This window comes from Tupaia chinensis, unplaced genomic scaffold, assembly GCF_000334495.1.
Source record: "Tupaia chinensis unplaced genomic scaffold, TupChi_1.0 Scaffold138517_1, whole genome shotgun sequence".
In the NCBI taxonomy this organism is placed as follows: Eukaryota; Metazoa; Chordata; class Mammalia; order Scandentia; family Tupaiidae; genus Tupaia; species Tupaia belangeri.
In genome coordinates, this window is record NW_006198412.1 from 507411 (window position 1) to 518681 (window position 11271).

Consider the following 11271-nt stretch of genomic DNA (forward strand, 5'->3'; position numbering starts at 1 on the left):
GGGGTGGCGGGGCCCCCAGCTTAGCCTGTGGCTCGGGGCCTGGCGGGCGACCGCAGGCCTAGGGGGCCACGATGGGCTTTTGTGCCCTCTCCCGCCGTTCCTCCTCTCTCACTCCGTCCCCTTCCCAGACCAACGAATGATAATGAACGAGTACATCTGGGTCTTAATCCCGGCTGGAAGCCGCGCCGCCCGAGGGCCTGGCGCTGGCCTGAGGCGCGCGACTGGCGCCCTGAGCTGGGGTGCGGGCGGCCGGGTCCCCCCATCCCGGAGCGCAGGCTGAGCGCGAGCGGCGGGAAGCTGGAGGGCTTCCTCATCCGCCGCGCGCATCTCCGAAATAATAAAGAAATGACCGAACAAACGTGGAGGCTCCTTTGAAAAGCAGATCGACTATGCCCTCGCAGGCTCCCGGAGCACCATCTGTCACGCAGACAGCCACACACATCGGGGACCTTGGGACGCGGCGACCTGGGATAAGACAATGCGCCTGCAGTCTACCGACCACCTCGCAGAAAACTGCTGGCGGCCGGGTCGCCGTGGGAGGAGAGGCTGGAGAGGGGAGGGAAGGGCCGGGGCGGCGGCGGGCCGGGCGAGGAGGACCGGTGCCAAGCGCTACCAGCATCTCCGCGGGCAAAGTTTGGGCGCTCCCGACACCCGAGCGCCACAGCCCGCAGCTGGCCCGGGAGGCCTGACCCAGACTGACTACGTCTGTGCTTAGCTTTCCTCTAATCGTGGCGCTGGAAAAGCCACCTCGCCTGGCTCCTGGCCGCCGGGAGGACAGCCCCGACCGCGCGCCTTCGGGGAGAGGGCCTGGGAAGCGCGGAGAGAATTGGAGCTTCGAGGAAGGGCCTGGCGGGAGGGGAGGGCACCTGCCGATGCTGTGCGCTCCGCCCGCGGCCGCCGGGTGCGAGGACCCGGCTGCTAGCCTCGGCCCCGGCGTGTGCCCGGAGCCCCGCGAAAGAAATCGGCGTCGGTGAGACCAGAAGGTTTTGCTCCTAAGAAAACAAAAGCAAAAGGATATGTGGTCGGTTCCCAGCCCTGCGCTCGCTTAGGAGCGAATGGGGCTCAAACACAGCTTTCATTTTCCTGCGAGGAAAACTGGTCTCCTTAAGCAAAACAAAAACAAATGCTCCTAGTGAACGGCGTGTGACTCCCTGTGGGCTCTTCTCGGTACGTTCCTAAGTAGAACAACTTGCATCTACATGGCCGGCTTGAAAGGGTAGGGATAAATAGGCGAGGGAGACAAAAATCAAAATAAACCCCAACATAGTTGTAGTTCTGCATCAAAAGTTACAGGTTGCCCTCAACGCATGTTAAGTTCCCCAGACGTCTTTCAGAATATTCATAAAGGTTATGTCGTGTGTGCATTTTGTTTCTTTAACGGTGAACTGAAATGCACTATGAACGTAATGCGAATAATCGAACTGAGTTTCAAGCGGAAAGAAATAAAGGAGTCTTACCTTGCCAAAGCCTTTTCGATAATCTTTTCTCCAATCTTTTAGAGTTAAAATTCGAGGTGATAGTGAGGAAGGGAATTCCGGATAATATTAAAAGCAGCAAATATTTATTACATTCAGAAATGGAAAAGCAGCTGTCATCTCGCTGACGTCCACAGCGAGGGACGATACTATCTCAGAATGTGGACGGTAGGACTGATTGTTCACTTAGTTGATGGCTCACAACACCTTTTCCGTTTAATTGTTCTCAAACATTTCGAGAAATTCGTTGTCGATTTTTTTTTTTTTAACGAGGTGTCGAAAAGTCTCGTGCCTCGGTTCCTCTTCTCGGTCTCTATAAATAACAAAAGAGATGCAGAGATAAACAATCACATCAAAGGGCTGATTCCTCCACTTTCTAACAGCGGAATAATCGATAAGAAAGATGGTTAAGATCAGATTCCGCTCCTGTTAGACTCCTTTCCTTTCGTTAATACCGCTGAGCAGAAGCTGGGAAGTGCAGGGCAGAGACGCGATCTTGCTCAGAAGTGGTTTTCTTATTCTTTCGTTCTTTCTTTCTTTCTTTTTTTTTTTTTTTTTTTTTTTTTTTTTTTTTTTTTTTTTTTTTTTTTTGAGATAATGCATTTTTCAGCTGATGCCTCCCCAGTTCCCAGGGACACAATACTGTAACTAGGCTCTTAGGGTGCCTCTTCCTCTTCCCTCCTTTACTTGTAGGTGGTAGAAACAGACACCTATTTTCAGTTTCAAAGTCTGTCAAGGTTTGGTTCAATTTCCCACCCCATCCCCTCCTCTCTTTACCTTGTAGCAAAATATATATAGTCAGTGGCTTGGAGAGGCTTGGAGAGAGGGTGGTGAAAAGTGAACGTCTCCTGGATTAACAGTGACAGGGAAGCAGAGAAAGATGGGAAGAGGGTGGGAGAGTCAGAGCACACAGGCAGAGGTGGGTGTGTGGCTTCTTGGCTCTCCTGGTACCAATTGATTCAGCCTGGAGATGGTGGAAGAGATAAAGGCTTAAGAAGGGGGATGGAATTTTTTTCTCCTAAATTGATATTTAATGGGAAATCCTATTGGACAGAAACCTGGACATGAGTCGCTTAATTGGACTTGACATCTGTCACAGTGTGGGAGTTTTCACAGCCCAAATATTTTAGCAGATCAGATTCTGCTGAATCCGGAATCCGTGCCATAAAATAGAACAGTTGAAAGCAGTCCATGATAGAAACCTTAGCTTCCACACAGAAGGTCTAACTGTAATCAGGCTATTTCTCTTTGCAGATTATTGATGCAACATTTAAGTGCAAATAAACAGTATATGGACTAGGGAAAAATTTCTCTGGCATATTACAAAACCAGCACTTTTCCTTAATGTTTAAGAAAATATTCATGCCCAGAACCTGGAAATATAAACTACTTAAGATGCTGTAATCAATATAAATATTAAGATATGCGAGCATTTATTGGATATCATTTACATTTTAAGATACTTCGACAAGTTTGATTAAGCATATTAATATTTTTTAGAGATATTCTGAGACTAACATACCAATAAATGATTTTTTAAAACCCTTTTAATAGATTGACTGAATTCGCTGGTAGAAGAGAATCAGGTATTTAGGGACCACTGCATAATATGAGTCTGCTTTTCAGAATGTGTTTGCGTTTCTCTTCACCCCCTCATTCATTCAAGTTAAAATATGACACCCTGCATGTGTGGATTAGCGCTGCTTCGTCCTCACCCACCTTAACATGCGCATGCATTTCGCTGGGTAGCAGTGCATTGGACTAGCACGTAAACATTCACAAATCACTAGTGTATTCCGGCTCAGAATGGCTTTGCCATACGCGACCCTGTGGCCCTGAATTTATATGCCTTATAACAAAGGAAAAATCTACTTCAATTATTTTGCCACTTTATAGAGATACTATTAGTCACCATCAATGATATATTATTAGCCATCATTTTTACTCTTTTGATGGTTCAAGCTTAAAAAAAAGAAAAAAGAAAAAAGTATTAACGCCTTACTCCCCACCTCTCCAATCTCTGGTGAAACATTTATAGAGAGAGGGATTCTCACTTCCCCTCCCATATCATTTTTATTATTAAAGGAGGGATGTTGAACACCCCACCCCTGCAAGTGACCTCTGCATTCCTCATAGCTGTCAGGAGTCCTGTTTGTCTTTGCACGCACACATTTTTCCTCCTCTGGGAGGTTCTAGAACCAGAATGGGGTAGGACTGAGGAGGAGGAGGAAGTGTGCTTCCGCAGAATAGGAGCACCTACATTTCCCAGCCTTGACTCTGCTCAGTCCCAGGGCCGAAGTAAGTTTTAGGTCTTCCCAGGATATAGAAGTGGAGACAGCAGCAGTCTCACACAGGTGGCAGTGGAAACAGGTGAGTGGATAAGGCCCCCAAGGTGAGAAGGTAAGGGGGAGGGAGGTTTTTTCCTTAGTCTAGGTAGAAGCCAACACTAAGCGTTCACACACACCCGAAAGTGTGCACACGGATGTACACCCAGGTACCTGCCCCTCCACACTCCCATTACTCATACAAGCTCTCAGGCTCACAGGCTGACCAACTGGTTCACATTCAGACTGACTAGAGCTCTAGCATGGGCAGATGGGAGACTGGGTAGGGACTGGTACCTCTGGTTACTCTGCTGTTGGGGACAAGCAGTGGGGTGCATATCACAGCAGGCCCAATTCTGCTATGGTGTACGTGGAGCCATACAAATTTGCTTTTACATTCCACCCTGACAGTGGTGTGCACATAGGTTAATACCTACACGAGTCAGCCTGTGTAAACAGTCACATACACAGCTGCACACATAACCATGCCTAGACACACTGTCATGGGTTAAAAACACAGATTATGGATTTGCACTCACACATGCACATTCTCTCTTGCAAGAAAGCCTCCCCCTCTCCCACCACTATAGCCTTTTCTAAGACCTTCCTGCCACAGATGGCCACTCCTTCTGTGCTTGCCAGTCCTCCTTTCACATCCCCCTTAGAGACTGCTTATTGTCTACTACGACTCTTGGTTTCCATTCAGGACGCTCCCACTAGGCAGTGACTCTTCCACTAGAGGTCTGTGCCTATGTCCCCAGCACTGATGTCCGTGTGGCATACATTTCACACCCAGTTCACTTATGGCGTGTGACACCCTGCGTACAGAGGCACCCAGATATTTGTAACAGAGAAGCACTTCCTCCCGTCACTGTCTCAGATCTATTTTTTCACAGGTGAAAGTGATGATAATAATCCTGACCATCTCACTTCACAGGCACGTTAGGGAACTCAATGTGTATGAAAGTATTTGATAAAATACTAAGCACTATACAGATGAAGAGATTACAGCCTGAGGTTGGCAGATGGCATGGGAGTTAAGGCACTGGACTCCCATATGGCAGACCATGGTTCGAATCTTGGACCTGATAGCTTGCTTTCTCACTTTCCTTTTCTCTCTCTGGTCAAATTAAAAGAATAATAATAATGATGATGATAAATAAAATTAAATAAATAATTCTTTTTAAAAGATATTATGGCATTTTAGTAAACCCATGAGGAGATGGTAAGAACTGGTTTAAAAAGCCAGACTTCCAGGCTCTGTCATTCTGCTAGCTCTGTGAAGTTAAGCTAGCTGTGAGTTATGAAACCTGGTTCTAACCTCTAAAATGGAACAGCCAAAATATATTATATTGCTACATTATGTCACATGTTTTTCTCTGACGATGAATAAGATAATCCATGTAAAGGACTTAAGCTAATGCTTGAACTCATGCTCAATAAACATTGATTATTAATAGTCTTAATAATATTATTGTCATTATTGAATATAAATACATACTGAGAATCAGAGTATATACTGAGAACCAGCAGGCTTCCAAACTTTCAGAGTAAAATGGAAGTACGAGTTTGTTTTGGTACAAACATTTTGAAATCCATGCCTAGTTCTTTTCATAATGTGCATTTTCCATGAATCTTTTGAAGATCCTTGTATTTGTTCACTCCATTAGACAGCTGCTTCAGCCTATTTTCATACATTTTATACTCCATCAGTAAAAATTCTGAACATTCATATCCAATATATGTGGATTACTAATATACTTTGTACATATATTACTGTACTAGAATATTATACAATTACAAACATACACATACAGAAAAAAATTTAAAAAATTGTTTACTGGTCCAACCTGTGGCACTGAGGGTAAAGCAGCTGGATCCCACATGGCCAACTGTGCAGTTCAAGTCCTGGACTCATCAACTTGAGTAACACGCCAGGTGCATACGTGTGTGCATGCCCGAAATCCCAAGAGGAGACTTTCAGACAAGGGATTGTGGCACGGCCATGCGCCCTGGGGGAGGTGATTTCTCATTTTCCCTCTCCTTTTCTCTCTGTCTCTAGCAAGCACATGCATCCTGTAGCAAAATACTAAAGAAAAAAAATAAATGTAAAAATGAAATTTATAACTTTTAAATAGTAAAAGAATCTATTAACAGCACAAGGTATTGTTGATAATGTATAATTTTTTAGAGCAATAAGCCTCATTTTGTTAACATCATTTAAACCTTTCTGATGGTGTGCTTTTTTTAGAATTGTTTATTTAATTTTATTTTTTGTTATTATTACTTTTAAATTCTTCAGAAGGAGAAAGAAAATGAGAAAGAAAGTTGTCAGGTCCAGGACTCAAACCACAGTTGGCCATGTGAGAATCTGGTGCTTTAACCACCATGCCACCTCCTGGCCCTGATTATATGCTTCAACAGTCTGATTTTAAACTCAATTTATCTAGAATCTGTTTGTATGGCTGATACAGCAGAAGAAGATTCAGATGTTCCTATCGGATGTTACTATCACAAAAAAAGCACAAGTATGTGAGGTGATGGATATGTTAATGAGCTAAATTAATCATTCCACAATATATACATACATCAAAAGATCATATGGTATACCATAAATGTTTATCATTTTTCATTTTTCAGTTAATAATAGTAGTAATATAGCAAAGTGGAAACAACTCACAGATCCATCAACTGATGAATGCATAAACAGGATGTGACATATCCATACATTGGAATACTATTCAACAATTCAAAAGGGGGGGCCTTGGGCCAACAGGAGGAGTGATGGTTGAGAAGCTGGACTCCCACATGGTTCTCTGCAGTTCCAGTCTCAGCACTTGCTTCCTCACTTTCTCTCTCTGTCTCTCCGATGAGCGCATATGCCCTATAGCAAATGTAAAAAAATAACAATAGTAAGTAAAATGGAATAAATAATTCTTTTTTAAAAAGGGGAAGAGACCAGCAGATGGCATAATGGTTATGTTGTTGGACTCCCACATAGTCGACCACTGAGAGTCCCAGCTTAAAACTCATGCCAAGTATGCGTGCGTCCGTGCCCAAAATACTTAGAGGAGAATGGAGAAGGGATTGTGCTGTGGCCATTTCCCCTGAGGGGTGATTTCTTTCCTTTTGTATCTCTGCCTCTCTCTGTTTCTCTGGTGAGCACATGCGCTCTATAGCAAAAATCTCTCTCTCTCTCAAAAAAGAGGGAGACTCAGAAAAGAAGAACAAAAACCATTTGACATATAAACAGGCAAATAGGTTATGAATGGCATACTATTACAGAGTAAAACTAGAAAGGGCATTATTATATATACATATATGTATATATATAACATATACACACATGTGTGTGCATACATACGTGTATATGTTTATATATACACATATATCAAAAAGAAAACTATTACAACGAAAATTGAAAGTGCACAACATAATGTAATTTTCTTTGTTGAAATGAGTGTGGTAATATCTTTGATTTGATTGTCACACACTAGACACACGCTTTGAAAAACCATATTGTACCCTACAAAGGTGTACAAAGATGAAATGTAAAAGAAATGATGAAATAAATTTTTAAAAAGTTAAAAGATGCAAAATATCTATACATGGCACAATGCGAATGAACCTCAACAAACATTATGCCAGACACAAAAGATGACATATTGCATGATTTCAAAAAGTTTAGGATAGGCAAATCCATAAGAGACAGAGAGTAGATTAGCAGTTTCACAGGCCGAGTTTGGGATTGTGGGTGTGACTGCTAATAGGCACAGGGTTTCACTTTGCGATGATGATACATTCTAAAGTTAGATTTTGGTGATGATTTTACACTCTGTGAATACATGAAAAATTAAATTCTATACTTTAACTGTAGTATGTTAGTTCTATCTCAATGAAACTGTTGGAAAATTCAAAGCACAGTATATTTATTACTCTTTTTACTCTTTTAATTCTATTAAATCTTTTTCTTTGTCGTCATTCCTACACCTTGATTTTAAATGGTGAGGGTATTTATGTATTTATTTTGGTTTGCCTTTCTTCTTTTTAAATTTTTGTTTACAATGAGGAATGTTTTACATCGTTTTAAATGACAACAGTGTCAAAACCCTCTTTGAGCTCATTCCCCTTTTCTACAGTAATTCGTTTTTGTAATTGAAAAACAGAGAATTAAAATTCTTTTTTTTTTTAATATCACAATTCAGGGACTTTTCTATACTCATTCTCTCTCTTTCTCTCTTTTTTTTTCCAACAATGAACTTCACATTTTTCTGTCTGTCAAGTGCTTCTGCTCCTTGATTTGTTTTTCTTTAGAGAATAGAAGAATTACCATTAGTACAGTCTTTTGAAACTTGCCACCCATTGACCTCAGCTGTGTTGATACAACTAGGGTATAAGTGATGACGTCTGTTAGTTCTTTCTATGCTTGCCTGTGGTCTGCTCCTTGTGCTGGTGAGCTGAGAGTGCAGGAAATTCTTACAATTTTTAAAAATTAGTTATTTTATTTATTATTATCATTATTTTTTGACTTGCTATAATCATCAGAGAGAGGGAAAGTGAGAAAGCAACCTACCAGGTCCAAGACTTCACCCACAGTCAGCCATGTGAAGAGTCCAGTGCCCCAACCACCATGCCCTGCTGGCCCCATCCAGTCCCAATTTTTAAATATTTATAGAAAATTCCAATTTATTTTGTATAAGCCAATATTATATCACTAATAGTAATTACAGGAGAAAAACGTTAAAAGTTCTACGACAAAAATATTTAGATATACATATATACACACACAATAATAGTAGAACATAATTTGAAAGATATTTACCTTCACTAACAATATATTAATAGGCCCATCTTGGGACCAGCAGATGGCTTAATGGTTACATCGAGGGACTACTACATAGTCAACCGCAATTTGAGTACTGGGCCCAGCAGCTTAAAACTCATGCTAGGTGTGTGTGTTTCTGCTCAAGATCCTGATCCCTAGAGGAGAATGGAGGAGAAGGCATTGCGGTGTGGTCATCCTCCCTGGGGGATGATTTCTTGCTTTCTGTCTCTCTGTCTCTTTCTGACTCTCCAGTGGGTGCATGCTCCCTATAGCAAAAATCTCTCTTAAAAAAAAAAAAAAGCCCATCTGCAGTAGTGCAGCTGATTGATGCCACTGCACAGTAGGCTGAGGCCACGTTGGGGGGGGGGCTGGTTCAATTCTAGGTCCATCCTAGAAAGCCCAGCAAGATGGCTTGCACTATAGCCCTTGCTACTTGGGAAGTTGAGGCAGGAGGATAGCGACATAGTGAGAGCCTGTCTAAAACACACACACACACACACACACACACACACACACATAGACCACAGACTTCAAAAAATGGAATGGAAAAGTAGAATGAATGGAATGGAAAAAATGGAATTAAAGTATACATTTATTTTGGTGCAAAAAAAAATTGAAACGCAGGCTGTTTTTTTATAATGCACATTTTCTATGAACGTTTGAAGACCCTCTTCCATGTGAATATAGTATTAAAAGAGTGGTCACAATCCCTCATCCACATCCAAATACACACATTGTGTGGAAGATCTGGGTTCTTTTTCTTTTTTCTTTCTTTTTTTTTTTTTTTTTTTTTTTTTTTTTAGAAATTGAAGAATAAAACATACTATAAGAAAACTTCTTGGGACCAGAAGGTAGTGTGGTGGTTAAGGGCACTGGACTCCCACATGGCGGACTGCAATTAGAGTCCCGGATCTGGTGGCTTGCTTTCTCACTTTCTCTTTCTCTTTCTCTCTCTCTCTCTCTCTCACTCTGTCCCTCTCTGGGAAAATTTAAATAAATAAATAGGGTTAAATAAAATAATTCTTAAAAAAAACTTATTAAAAAAAGGAAAGAAAACTTTTTTTTATAAGGGTCTGATAGAAGTTCATCACTAAAAAAAGGAAAGAAAACTTTTTTTATAAGGGTCTGATAGAAGTTCATCATTGATTTAATTAAATTATTATTCTCATTTTTCTATCTTATTTATCAGATCTGCCAAAGTTTGGTTGAAATTTGACCAGTAAGCTTCATTCTAATGTGAATGAATTCTTCTTCCTTTTAAAAATAGTTTTTGCTATAGGGAATGTGCACCCCCTGGAAAGAGACAGAGAGAAAAAGAGAGAGAGGGGAAATGAGAAATCACCCCCTGGGAGGATGGCCACACTGCAATCTTATCTCCTCCATTCTCCTCTTGGTATTCTGCACACATATTTTCTAAGCCACCAGGTCCAAGACTCAAACTGCATACTCGACCATGTGGGATCCAGCCACCTCAACTACCATGCCACCTGGCTGGCACGATTATTATTTTTAAAAAGGGATTAAAAACCCCTGAAACTCTTTTGGTCCAAAATTTCTTTCTTTAAAAATTGGCATGTAAAATGATTTGTGTTGAGCACAACATCATGTTTTGAAATATGTATGCCTTGTGGGATGGTTAAGTCTAGCTAATTAACATATGCATTACCTCATGTAGCTATAATGTTTGGGGTGAGAACATTTAACATCCACTCTCTTAGCATTTTTCAAGAATGCATGCTATCTTGTTATTACCTATAGCCACTAGGCTGTTCAATAGATCTTTTGAACTAATTCTTCCCTTCTAACAGTAATTTTATATCCTTTAACAACTCTTCAAGTCCCCTTTCCTCCTAATTGCTCCAGCCTCTGGTAACCACCATTCAACTCTATTTCTCTGAGATCAATTTATTTAGATAGAGTTTGAGTAGATCAAGGAATATCTGTCTGCCACTGTCTTGCTTATTTCACTTAACAGTATCCACTCCTGGTTCACTCATGCTATTGCAAACTGCAGGATTTCCTTCTTTTTGTATATATATAGCTGAATAGTATTCCGTTGTGTGTGTATACCACCTTTTCTCTATTCAGTCACCCACTGCTATACACAGATTTCTTTCATACCTTGGCTGCTGTGATTAGTGCTGCAATAAACATGGAAGTGCAGATATCCCTTTGACATACTGATTTCATTTCCTTTGAAAATATACTCTGTAGCAGGATTGCTAGGTCATATGGTAGGTCGATTTTTAATCTTTTGAGGAACGTTTGTACTGTTTCCCCTAATGGCTGTACTAATTTACATCCCCACCAGGTGCATGGGTTCCCTCTAATCCACATTTTCATCAACACTTACGTCTTGTCTTTTCGATAAGAGTCATCCTAACAACTGTGAGGTGATATCTCACTGTGGTTTTGATTTGTATTTCCTTGATTATTAGTGCTAATGAGTATTTTTCATATATATATATATATATATATATATATATATATATATATATATATATATATATATATATATATATATATATATATATATATATATATATATATATATATATATATATATATATATATATATATATATATATATATATATATATATATATATATATATATATATATATATATATATATATATATATATATA

The 11271-nt window shown here is 40.5% G+C and overlaps 1 protein-coding gene across 1 annotated transcript in view; it reads right to left on the reverse strand.

Moving 5' to 3' along the window:
* Positions 1–1523, reverse strand: part of NHLH2 (nescient helix-loop-helix 2) — a 6410-nt gene extending 4887 nt beyond the window's left edge. The window contains exon 1 of the mRNA XM_006161387.1: positions 1458–1523. The gene's annotated coding sequence lies outside the window, so the exon portion shown is untranslated. The remainder of the gene's footprint in view (positions 1–1457) is intronic.
* Positions 1524–11271: the final 9748 nt, after the last annotated feature.